At 42.2% G+C, this 12,853-nt stretch overlaps 2 protein-coding genes across 2 annotated transcripts in view; one reads left to right on the top strand and one right to left on the bottom strand.

Moving 5' to 3' along the window:
* Positions 1-4,723, bottom strand: part of LOC105423414 (diacylglycerol lipase-beta) — a 37,491-nt gene extending 32,768 nt beyond the window's left edge. The window contains exons 1-2 of the mRNA XM_089074023.1: positions 3,998-4,723; positions 3,672-3,756 (exon numbers count right to left, since the gene is read on the bottom strand). The gene's annotated coding sequence lies outside the window, so the exon portion shown is untranslated. The remainder of the gene's footprint in view (positions 1-3,671; positions 3,757-3,997) is intronic.
* Positions 1-12,853, top strand: part of lov (BTB/POZ domain-containing jim lovell protein) — a 145,026-nt gene that overhangs the window by 15,315 nt on the left and 116,858 nt on the right. The window lies entirely within an intron of this gene.

Here is a 12,853-nt window from a genome sequence, read left to right as displayed (position 1 = left end):
AAACGCATGACGGCGAAGTTATGATGGAGACTGAAGAAGGTCAGGGGTGAGAAGTTCGATGGAAAAGTGGTCGGATGACACGTGATCCGGTGGTAAAAGACGGGGAAAAGGTCGCGGAAAGCCACGAGCGGAGGCTGTATACGGTCCGTTTACTCTTCCTCCGTCTCGATGTCGGTATATAGAAGCAAAAAGGGAGAAGAGAGGAGAGAACCTCTCCCGTTCCCAGTTCATATGTGAGCGTCGATTTCGCGGTCCGCTGCGCCGCGTGAGTGGTTTGCCTGCCGCTTAAAAGATCCGAGACACGGCCGTAGTGATGGGTACTCGACACCGCGCAAACCCACTCGAACAACTCGATAAACGGCAGATCGAACTCGATCGTTATAAATCCGTTGTAAATCCGTTCTGATAACGTCACGTTGTAATTCAATTTTTATAAATTTAATTGTGACAGAGGTATGTATGACTCTATGTCTTCATAAAGGATTAAAAAGTATGTGGCCTTGTGTTATTTATTTACAACTCGTATATATCTATTTGATATTTGCTGAATGATCGTGAGTTTGTTCACGTAGATCATATCCATAGACAGAATGTGCAATTTTGAAGAGACGTTTAGTCATAGTACTCGGCGTCATGTATATACCGGTATATAAAAGAGATACCGGATACATAGGTATAGCAGCAAGGTGAATAAAAGATTTCTTAAAATGATTTGCCCCGACAACGTACGTATTACCTGAGCTTCTAAAGGCAGCGACGTAAAGGCTAGAGCGTCGCACCTGTTGCTTCAGTTCTCAGCACCAAATCGAAGACCTCGGCTCCGACGAGATACCATAAAATGGAATTTCATAAAGTGGAGAAGCATTCGCACAGTTTACCTGCGTTATATATTTTCGCATGATATATACACGCGTGAGTATACACGGGCGAACGTGATTTTCGATTGATTTGCAACTTTGATTCAGTTTTAATTTATCGCCGTACTGAAACGTTATAATTAATATATTAACAGCAAAATTCTGTCTATAACGATATAAATTATTATAATAAATTTTCACATTACGTCACAACTAGAAATAATTAAAATTCTTTTTCATTGTTCTTTTTTTTCTGATATTTTTACTTACAACAATTACTAAAAAACAGAGAAGAAACAAATTTAATTTGAAATTATTGTATCTGTGTTATTATAAAAAAAAAACAATTTCATTATATTATATCAGACATGATACACAAGAAAATTATTGAAAAATCAAAGAGAGATTAATCTAAGTTTAAGTTTGAATGTCGCGAAAATGATAGTTAATCGAAATAAGCGTTAGTTCGAATCCATCATTACCTGCGCGCCGTACGGCGTACCTATTCCATGGGACAAGGTAAAAAAATGCTGATGCCAGGCCAGCGTGGGGTCCGAGGCTTATGCACGCTTCAGGAACCCGGACACTTCGGATTTAACGGAGAGCTCGCACGAATAAACAATCATACCTACGTGGGTGCTGCCTTATTAAAAGTCGTGGAAAAAAAAAACAGGCTCGACCGCGGCACGCGAGCGATTAATCGTCGTCCGGCGATAAGCACGCTAACTAAGGGTGCCGTAATTAGCGCGTCACCCCGCCACGCCAGCGATGTCCATAAGATTATTATTCTCGCGTGAGGACCGTCCTGGAGACATAATTGAGATATATCGCGCGAGAGAATTGAACGCGAACGCGGAGCGCCGATGTTTCGAGGCGGACACACGAATCTGCGCGTTTCAATTACGGAAATCTGCGAGGAGATCAAACGGATGAAACCGGCCTCGGTAAACCGCGATTTCTAATCGCCGTGAAGAAACGCGCGCGGCTTGTGGAATGCGTCAAATACCGAATTCTTCGATTTTTTTTTTTAGTTCCATGAGAAAGCATTGTCAATCGAAATCCATAAATTTATGCAAAATTTACACTAAATTTTATAAAATTTATGTGGAAAACAACGAAAGAAATTGTTCACAAAAGATTTTTTTTCAAAAGATTTTTTTCATGTAACTTTCTGTCATCTGTCTGAAATTTGACTTTTATTTCAAATTCAATTCTCTTTTCTTATTCATTACATCAGAAAAAGGTTGGTGTACTACTCCTTTGATCCTGAGAGGTTAGATGTCGCACCTCTTTAAAGGGCAATTGGCCACGAATAAAGCATACCATTATTCATGTCTTGAGTCACTCTTTGTCTGTTTACAAAGTTCCTCCCAAATTGATGGCTTCGGATCAGTCGTGTTCCCTTGTCTAGTCAGCTATCTCCGCTAAATTCTCACGTTTTGAATCAATCGTGCAGTCGCTCTAATCTCGCGTGCGACAGCCTCCTTCGATCCATCGACTATTCGCCGCGGCTTCATCTGCGATTTCGTCGCTTCTCGAAAAATGGACAGAGAGTCATTAATAGCGCGACGAGCAACAGGAAATCCGCGTTCTTGGCGACGAAAAAACCCGTCATCAGGCGACGGGTACACATAACCGCGAAAGAAATTGCCGTCATTCGCAAGTAGTAATCATTCCGCCCAGGCAATATATCCATTATTTGCCGACGTGGTATTTCGTACCGAACTGCGTGATGCAGCTTCCTCCTCGTCTCTCATCCTATCATCGGGAAAACAAGCGTAGAGTGTATTTTACAGCGAAGTTTCTTACGCGGGTGAAAAAAGCATATATCATTTCTATTAAAAGTGACATATTCCATTCAAATATCCGTGAAATTACCTTAAAATAAACCCGCATTTCTTTCTAGCGTTTTTAGCGGATAGTCCATTCGCGAGTTTAATACAACATCCCAAGATTTAAAAACCGCTCCTAAAATAAGGAGCCGATGCGCGTATAAAGAGTATAAAAGAAAAATTCTCATTCCCGTCTTTATTACATAATGTAACAGGTGTTATTTTTCATCCTTAGCTCCTTTGGGAATCTGAAGTTTGCTTTTATACTCCGCATCCGAAAAACGAATATCGCGACTCAAGTTGGAAATACATCGGCCGGGGGCACGTGGTTTTAAGTGCCCGTTAACACGTGAGCACCAAGAGGTTTCGTCGCGCTGACGGCAAACAGGTAGACTGCCCATGTACACAGTCTTCGTACACAGACACCCACACGTATATATATATATATATATATATATATATATGCATGCATACGTATCGTGTATCTGTATCGAGGAGGTGGCACGGAGCAGGTTTTCGAGCTGATATCATTTGTATCTCCCGCGGCCACGACCTGGAGGCCTCTCGCACCTTGGCCTTCCCCTCGCCGCCCTCCTTTATCCACGAGGATCGTCTACGTGATATTTATTTCGTGCAGGCTTCCCTCGGACTTTATATTTGGATATCACATACGCTTTTAGTGATAGTAGTGTGTCTCACCGAGAGATGTTACGCGCATTTACGCGCCAGCGAGGCACACCATTTAGGCGTGATAGGTGCGAGATGAACCACGTCCGGGATAATTTAACACTTGAAACCGAGTGTGTGGCAGTTGCGGTTCTCATATGTATGCATGCAACATTATAACAACGAACAACGTTATACCGATGTAATATCGTCGAAAGCGAATGAAAAGAAGATAGAGGATGGATACATTCTTTTTTCGAGAATGAGTGTTTTTACGTTACGTCAAACTCTCATTAGCATATTTTTATGCAAATACCTGATAATATTTGATACTTTATCCCATTATGCGGACCGCATCATTATATCTGTTTAACCATCTTTCCACCGCAACTTTCACGATCCTGAAATATCCATTAGATTAGAAATCACGTCTCTTTGCGACAAGAGATTAAAAGTCCACGTGTAAAGAACACATATATTTTTAGATATATTATGTAGACATCTATTGTTCATTTCTAATCTGATAGGAATAATCATATATATCTTTTTCTTAAAAATAATCAAAATAATTCAAAATCTTTGGAAGTTTCTTTTGCTGTGATAAATTATTTACTAAACTATTTACGTAAACAGTTACTTTACCTTTTAAGTTACAATTTAAGCATCTTGTTATGGTTATCCGAGCCGTTTCTCTTCTTCTCGATAAAAACGAATCTATTTGACGTACATCACGTTGGAATTTCATCCTGATTTGAACGCAGGGCCAGAGTATCGCACGGCTGCAACGTGTCCTAAGCATCCAACATGCAACCATGCTTTTATCTATGATAACTCAGTAGTTGGACTTTTGACTCGGGTAACATAACACCTTAAACCTCAGCTCGCATAGGCATTCACGTATGCACGTATACTCGCGCGTGTGTATAATAAACCGCGGACTTCAAGGAAGTCAGGGCTGGGTGCATCTTTGATACAAATGCATCTCGCGAATCTCAAGGAGAGAACAACATGGGAGTGGAATCGCATTAACTCTTCATGAAGCCGTTTAGCGGCAGTAGCAGGATGCAAAACGCGCATTTTGTTAAAAAAGGCGACCACCCGTTTTAACAAAATATTTCACCGTGATAGGCTCTACAGTACAACGCGATTGAGAGACAGTGGAGGGCACAAAATCTCGCCGATCAGCGGGATATCTCTCTTTTAGATAAAGCGAGAATTAATGCTTCCAGCAAAATACACAAAAATCGAAAAATCACGGCGCGCCCAGAAATTATAGTCCATTTAGCCTAATGGTTGAGGCAGCCCTGCACGGAGGGCGGGCCGCGGGAGAAAGATGAGGCCGCGTCCGCGATCGTGACTGCCCGTGACATACACGCTTACGTTATACATACATCTGCCTCCCCGTGCCACCACCCCGCGGACTTTCCATGAAGAGACGAGGCGTTCGGTTACTACACGATCACACTACCGGCGAATCCGCCTCGCACGACCGCGCCGATAAAAGTCCTTATCCCGGCGTGTATCATCGCCATCTCTGGACGAGCGAGGTGACGATAAAAATTATTGCAGGATGGATTCGCTCCGCGCCGAGAACTCGCGTGATTTTTGATAATTAATCGACCCGCGCGCGCTCGCGTTACGCACCGATCCGTTTCTCAAAATATCATCCGTCAGATTACATCGGACATGCCGGTATTATGTTTGATCACGCTCGTGTGCTAGCCGGAAAAGCAATAGCACGCTCGGATATAAGAACGAGTCTTAAGCCCTGCGCACAATGGAAGAGATATTAGGAAGAGGAATCTAAATATTGGAAATATTTGGAAGAAGAAGAAGTATTAAATCGTTTTTGGAAATGAAAATTCAGAATAAAAAGATCAAACATGTAACATATATAAGACATATGTGTCTATATCCATTGTGCGTTGTATATTTAACCTTTTTGTAAATTTATTAAAAGATTTAATACTTATTCCTTAATATTCCTTCCATTGTGCGCGAGGCCTTATTCCGAGGTTTCCTCCCTCCTCTCGGCAGTCGCGAGTTATTATCGCCGTAATGGCTCTTCCAACGAGCTATCGACATCTAAGCATCTCGCGCGAGCGAGATGATAAAGAGAATTATTGCCCGAACGATCGTGATGCCCGCGGCGTAAATCATACATCGTGCGACTGCCGATGACAAAAATTACGAGCGCAAGTTCCTCGCTTTCCTTGAGCGGACGTCTCGCCCTACGCCCTTCGCTTTCTTTTCTCGCAAGAGATAAAAATTACGCGAAGTACACTCTACAAGGATTTTTTAACTTTATACAGACTGTGCTGATGCATACTTCAGATCTTTGGTGGTCCTCGCAGAATATGCTGTAATAACTTTTTTGTTGTCTGCCATGGTGAAGTCGTCCTGATTGCGAAAGATTTCTTGCACGTCCGTTCCCTCGTGTGCCTTGTAATATTCAACACCCGAGCACCGCGCGTTTAATCACAACTATAGAACGATGTAAACCATATAATAACATAGAGATGCTATGCATCAACGTTGTGTTAGTTTTCTCGAATAAATTGCTCTCGATATTACACCGTATTTGATACTATTTCGATGTTTAAAAAAATTCCCGTTATTCTATGATCGATAGAAGGATGAGAGCGTTGAAATGTATGTTGAAATTTGTTGTTATAACATTTTTACTTTTCAATGAACGGCGAGTAAAAGGGTTATGTAAATTTCAACAATGTGCGAGCGAAAATAATGAGATTTAATACCGGGGGATATCGAATAGCGCACGTGAGGGCGCAATTTCGCAATCGTATTGATCGCGACAGTGCCACCGCATGTAGCTCGTGATCGAATTGCACCTTCCGAGTGCCGATACGAAACCACGTGTCACGTATTATCCGCGATGCGTTTTCTCACGCGGTCGATGGAATCGACCGAGGCGAGAGATATCGGAACGATCGGCAGGCAAGCGGGAAAGGTTGAAGCCGGACACGGGGAGGGGGGGGGGGAGGTAACACAAGATCTTCATCTGTAACATCGCAAATTGAACGAGGGTTTGCTACGACCGCCGAGTATCGTACCGCAAGTAGTCGATGCATATCTACGGCGCGATATTGGCCGGTAATACACGTATCGACTTGATTTAAATTACTTGCCCGGGTTCCCTGTTATTTGCAACTCGCTGTCCTCTGCCAGCGATAAATTAGACGAGCGTTACATGCGGATGTGCTTGGTTTCGAACGTTATCCCATCTTCGTCGCTTTTTTTTTTCCCCCCCCCAGTCGTCGCGCCTGCCGCGCAAATCGCGCGTCTTACGATCTCCGTAGGATCCCGTTAATTTTACGGTAATTAATACACGTATGATTGCGCGCGGTCGATCGTTCGAGGATTACATCATCGGGAACGTACGGCGGCGGATCGAAAGATCGTGCTGGCCTCTCTCGCTCACGTACGTACGCTACCACGAAGCGTGTAAGATTTCCTTAATGGAACCCGCTGCGATCTGGCGAGGGCGTGATACTATTTCAATATCGATCTGCCTGCCTTTCTTCCTCTACATCGCTCCCTGTTGGAGATTCTTCGGCAATGAAGTTCCATCGTCACACGTGATTTTTGTGCATAAAATCCTAGCATTTTCTTTATATTATATATTAAAAATTATTAAAAATGATTAATACACTGATCGAGTGCGTTAGCTGACTAATAATTTTCCGGAACAAATAAGATTTTAAGAGAGATCTCATTAATATGTTTGTCTTGATGATTAAATATTTTTTTAAAAACAAGCCAAATAGTTTCTGATAAAATATTTAACTTAGATTGATCGAGATCGTTTCTCTGAAATTCGAGGTATCTGGTATCTTTATTAGAGAGGCATACATTGCTCGATTGTTTAAAACTCAACAATGAGATTCTTGCGCTACAGATTGCGGGAAGACTATTTGTGTTCCGTGAGATTTTCGCGAATTCTTCCACGTGGAGATTGCGTCTGCAGTTTAACAGGTGTGTTTCGCTTCGTAAAGCAAGGGATGGGCACCGTGCACATGCAGATTGCGGTCGCTTGTCGTTCTCTATTGTTTTTCCTTCCGTCCCTCGCCCGCGCCCTCCACCACGCCACCCTGACATGCTCTCTTCTTCCGTCACACGCATGCGGTGTCACAATAGTGTCCCTTTCGAAAGGTAACGGCATTAACTGTGAACACTAAACATTCGCAAGTAACAAATAGGCAGGTAGAGGCGCAGTGCCTTAATTGTCGCCTTCCTCCTTGAGATTGTATAGCATACCAAGCATGAAGTAAGGTCTGCTCGTATGGAGAATCACCGTCGCGGATGCAAAACGCTCCCTCGCCGTAAAGAAATGCCTCATTAGTGCCTTTCCAATCGACTTTCGAAATGCGCATTGAAAGTACTCTCGCTGCCTCTTCGAAATCGATCGCGTTTGGCTTCACACGGATCACAGATGAATGCGCGAGAGAAGAGGCATGGAAAAAGCGAGAGTGTGACCGATGGTGTAATAAAGCTTCTACAGAGAGCGATAATATCACTTTGACAGACTTTATTCCGGCAGTCGGATTCCTTTTTCATTTGCTTCGTCCTCGCGAGTATGAGATTAGTGATTAAGCCCTTTTGTGCAAAAATCTCAAACTATCCGCTTACTAATGATTTTTGTTTTACAATTGTGGATTAATTTCTTTACAATTTATGTAACAATTTCTCGAATAAAATTATAAATCAATCGTCCTTAGTAATAGGAGAGCGCAAGAGAAATTTCGTGGGGCTGTACGATCGTACGATCCGGTTGTCGAAAGTCTCTTTAGAAATTTTCCGAGATGCCACGCTGGCTCTCGTCAGACGTCGACCGTGACATAGAACTTGCGTGCCGATCGAAGGCATGGTCGCTCTCCTAACAGAGGGTAGAAGGCGCGGCGTCTGTCAGGTACGTTTAGAGACAAGTTAAAGACTGAAATTACACGGCGAGGCGCAATCTATCTAGTCTTGCAAAATTTCTTCCCACGTTTACGGACCAACCACCCATTGATCCATAATAGAGAGAAGATCTTTGTATCCATAAAGGTCCACACTCTCTTTGTGCACGTTGCACGAGAGCAATTAAAGTTACTTTACATAGATGCAGGTTTCATCAAGAGATTTTTAAAATAAAGATTCTCTTTCTCTTTCTCTCGCATATGTTCGACTAGACCTCACCAATAGCATCGCGTTTACTTTGCATCATGAAGGGTAGAGTAATTGACGGTGAATAGTAGCGGTGAGTAGTAAAGCGAGCACGTGTGAGGAAGAGACGTCGGGAGAGAAGATAAACGAGAAAAAGGAGAAACGAAGCCGAGTGCCTCGCCCAGGGTGCCGGTCACGGAGCAGGGGGCGGAAGGGGGATGTCTCCTCCAAGTGGGTCGCCGTCGTCACCGCGGCGCGTTAAGGCCAGCAGATATGGCCTAAGTCGCCGGACAACGAACGTTCAAGTGGAGAGCTCAGTGATTACGAGGCTGATTGGCCGCCGACGAGATGAGACGGCGGCGTCTGTCTTGTCGACCGCAGCTCGTGACGGAAGAAGCGCGGGCTCCCGAAAGGGAGAAAGAGAGAAAGAGCTTTTCTTATTTATCCGTACCGCCGCGCCATACGCTGCCGCTGCCCGTTGCCGGCCGCGGACTGCAACCGGAATATAGTGGCGTATGCGAGGGAGGCGATCGGGGGAGAAAGAAAGAGGAATACTCTCTACCGCGAAGCCCGTATATAATTTCATATCGCGGCAACCCGGTGCGCGGCGTAGGGATAGGCGCCACGCCCACCTGTGTGTCTCTTGGGCGCCAGCCCAAGTCGCGTCTCCTTTCGCTACTGCAGCGCTCTTGATGTTGCTGCTGCTGTTGTTGCTGCTGCTGCTGCTGCTGTCGTTGCTGTTGCTCCCGCTACTCCCGCTCGAGTCTCTTTGTGTGTCGCTTCTTCTTCGCCTGCTCGTCGCGAACGATGCGCTCACAACGTAAGCATTTGGAGTCAAACGCATCTTTCTTTTTTCGTATAATCTTCGGTTAAAGATAATAGGATATGTGAGCTACTGGGGGAAAATATAAGTATATAAAAAATATATATGTATATAAAAAAGAAAAACACTGAGTTTCAGTAACAAAGTTTTATTGAGGATTTTGAACTTTTGAAAATATATAAGAGATTTATATTTCGAGATTTAGTCTTGACAAAAGCGCGCGTTTGAGATCACAGGCGCATACGCTCTTTTCACTCCATTTACTGGATTTACTTATCCATTGTATGGGTTTTTTGATCTCGCATTTCTAGCATCACTGTCACCAAGCTATCAACTTCGTTTCTATTCCATCCGTCACTCGAATCCGCTCAATCTCCGCCGCGAATACCGCGAATCTGCTAAACCGCAACGCGTGACGATCTAACTGCTTTTCGTTTGAAGCCTTAAGGCTCCGTCTCCACGAAGCCAAATAGGTCCTTGTCTCTCCCTGTCCTCTCACCACTTCCTCTTGTTCGCCACCCGCACGATTCCGCGCTCGATTCCATTTAGCGCGACCCGCAAAATACGCGAGTACGATGCCCCCATCTCATTTCACTTATCTTTTTCTTTTTTTGGATTTGTGTGGAGGGCCATCCTTTGCACAGCAGAATGTACAAACTTCAGTAATTTCAATTTTTACACAAAAATACATTCTATATTAATATTATTCAGGTGTAAATATCTCGTTTTCTATTTTTTTGTTTATTAATTTCAAAGCGATACTTAATTGTGTCACTTTTTATATATGTATTTAAATGTCTATATTTTGGTATCAGAAGTTAGTTTTCCAACATATTTGTTATTTCACATTAAGCGTTATTATTATTAGTATATTTATGAAAATATGTGTCTTTCTTAAAATATATAAAATACAATTACTTATTTATTAGAACTGAGAACAAAGTAAAGGAGAGATGTGAAAGACTAAAAGAGGGTAAAAGATGAAATGGGATGGTTCAAAGACAAAAGACACGGTCAAAATCTTGGAAGTTTCTCTTGAGAAGAGACTAGAAAGTCTATAAAGCACTATAACAGCAATTTGTGCTAAAACGAGAATTCTTTGAATATGTAATGTAAACTGACTTGAAAATATCAGAAAAGATCGTTACATCTATATATATATAGATATATATATATATATATATATATATATATATATATATATATTTCTTGTATATATATATATATATATATATATATATATATATACAAGAAATTGCACATAAAACACGTAATCTCTTAGAAAATATCCTGAAATATTCTCAGTTTATTAAATTTTATCGAACCTTTAAATCGAATTTAAAGTTATATCATTTTATGAATTGGACACTGATTGAATAATTATTTTATAATAAAAATATCGTTTCATTGATATTCGACATACGACATCCACATTTACATACATATAAATAGAAAATCATAAAATTGATAATATGATTAGGTATTAGGTATTAGGATTAGGTATGATTAGATATATTTACATATTACTAGTCACGAGATCCATTCAGGAATCAGCGAGATGTCATCTTCAAAAAACCTCTTTTCAAATATGTTCGACGAGCGCTCAAACAGGTTACGACGGATGTATAATCAGCCGATCAGGCAAATTTCGAAAATAACGCGGAAGCAACTCGACGAAGCACGAGCTCACTGAAAAGGAGATGAAAAGAGAAAAAATGCTGATTGAAGGGTTTGCTTTTAATGAATGGAAATGAAGATCGTTCGTGAAGCTATCCGCAGCGACAACAACACGAAGAGTGAAAGTGATGTTCAGCAAAATATTAATGAGACCTTTTAGTCAATTGGCTGGTACGATACAAAGAGATTCGTAGATCGATTGGTAGGAGCGATGTTATTCGTTCTGCGATTTGTAGCTGAAATTGACCGCGCGAGAGTAGTGCGTAGCGAAAGAACGAAGGACGCAGGAGAGCAGTTGAAGAGGATAATGAAGTGAATGAGAGACGTGGCCGCAGCGCCGGTTAAGGGACGCATTGATGGAACTCTGGTGAAGCTGTTTGCGATAAAAACATGCGAAACATACGAGAATAAGTGTGAGATTGAAGTAATAAATATCTCACATGTGTATGAGAAAAGATGTAGCAATCGTAAGAAATTTGAAAAAGAGTTTTAGAAGAATTAATTTTTGTAGAAAAATTAATCTTTCGCAAAAAACATTATTTTACATATATATATATTTGGAATCGTTTATAGTATCTTCAATTAAAAATAATAATTTTCTTCCGTTGAAGAAATACGATGCGTTCATACTTCTTTCTTTTTAGTCAGTTAAAATTATATTTTTGTAAATCCAGCTCCGATCCAGTTAAACATAGACAGAAACGCGATATGGTACATCGAGTAGGCAAACAAATCGCCGAGGGAATGAAACGGCGAGAAAGAGGAACTCCTACGGCGCCGAGTTCACGAAGGGCGAGGAGTCGGATAAAAGAAGAACGAAATACACGGCTGTAACGCCGATCAAGAGACAAAAGGGAGGGGGAGAGGAAAAAGGAGGGCGGGTGGTAACGTTCTCGCGGAGATACCAGAGCACACACGACGAGGAAGATTATTGTGTAGCGCGAGAGGGTAGGGCATGACCCTGGGCGGCCACGAAGAAGATCGGTACCGCGGCAGTCTCGCCATCCACGTCCGTCCGCGTGCGCACATGTATACATACGGAGCACACACGTTCCACATGTGTATATGCGGAGCACACACGTTCCACATGTGTATATACGGAGCACACATGAGAACCGAACACACGTTTCACTGCGGTGAAACATGCGAGGTTACATCCTCGTGAGAGAAGAGAGAGAGAGGGGGGGGAGAGAGGGAGGGGGAGGGAGAGGGGGAGGGAGGGAGGGAGAGAGACTGAGGAGACACCAAGCATCATCACGGAATTCTTAATTGTCCTCGATCAATCGTCCTCGTCCGCTCTCGCGACGTCCATGCTTGATAATCGCGACTCGATTTGACAGGCGATCTCTTGATTTCTGGCGCATGTAAATCGCGCGAGAATATATATTTTCTCGAAAGTGCCAAGTGATTAGATTCAATCGCAGAGGTTTATACGAGGGAGATGACTAAGAAATCCAGCGATTGTAAAATATTTTATATCTAGCATACTTTTAGATTTAATATTAACTTGGACTGGATTGACTTGGACTAAATTGTATTTCTCGTTTTGACGATCGAAATTTATTTTATCTTGGACAGGGAATTCTCTGTGAGATATATGTTCGGTGAAGAAATGCGATATGCGGGTCAAAGGTGCAACATTCACTCCAAGTATGATTTCATGTTGGATTTGATATTTCACTTAATTCTGAATTTCACATGCAGATTCGTTATATAAATTATAGCTTGTAGAATGTGTCCATACCGACATACAAACAAGACTTTACTGTATTACATTCGCATCGTAGTGTGAATTGAAAGGAAATACATCGTGAGATTCCATGAGAAGAATT

This window comes from Pogonomyrmex barbatus, unplaced genomic scaffold, assembly GCF_055798465.1.
Source record: "Pogonomyrmex barbatus isolate J1 unplaced genomic scaffold, ASM5579846v1 scaffold16, whole genome shotgun sequence".
Taxonomy (NCBI): domain Eukaryota; kingdom Metazoa; phylum Arthropoda; class Insecta; order Hymenoptera; family Formicidae; genus Pogonomyrmex; species Pogonomyrmex barbatus.
The sequence above is the reverse complement of the archived record's forward strand: the minus strand, read 5'-3'. Positions and strand labels throughout refer to the sequence as shown.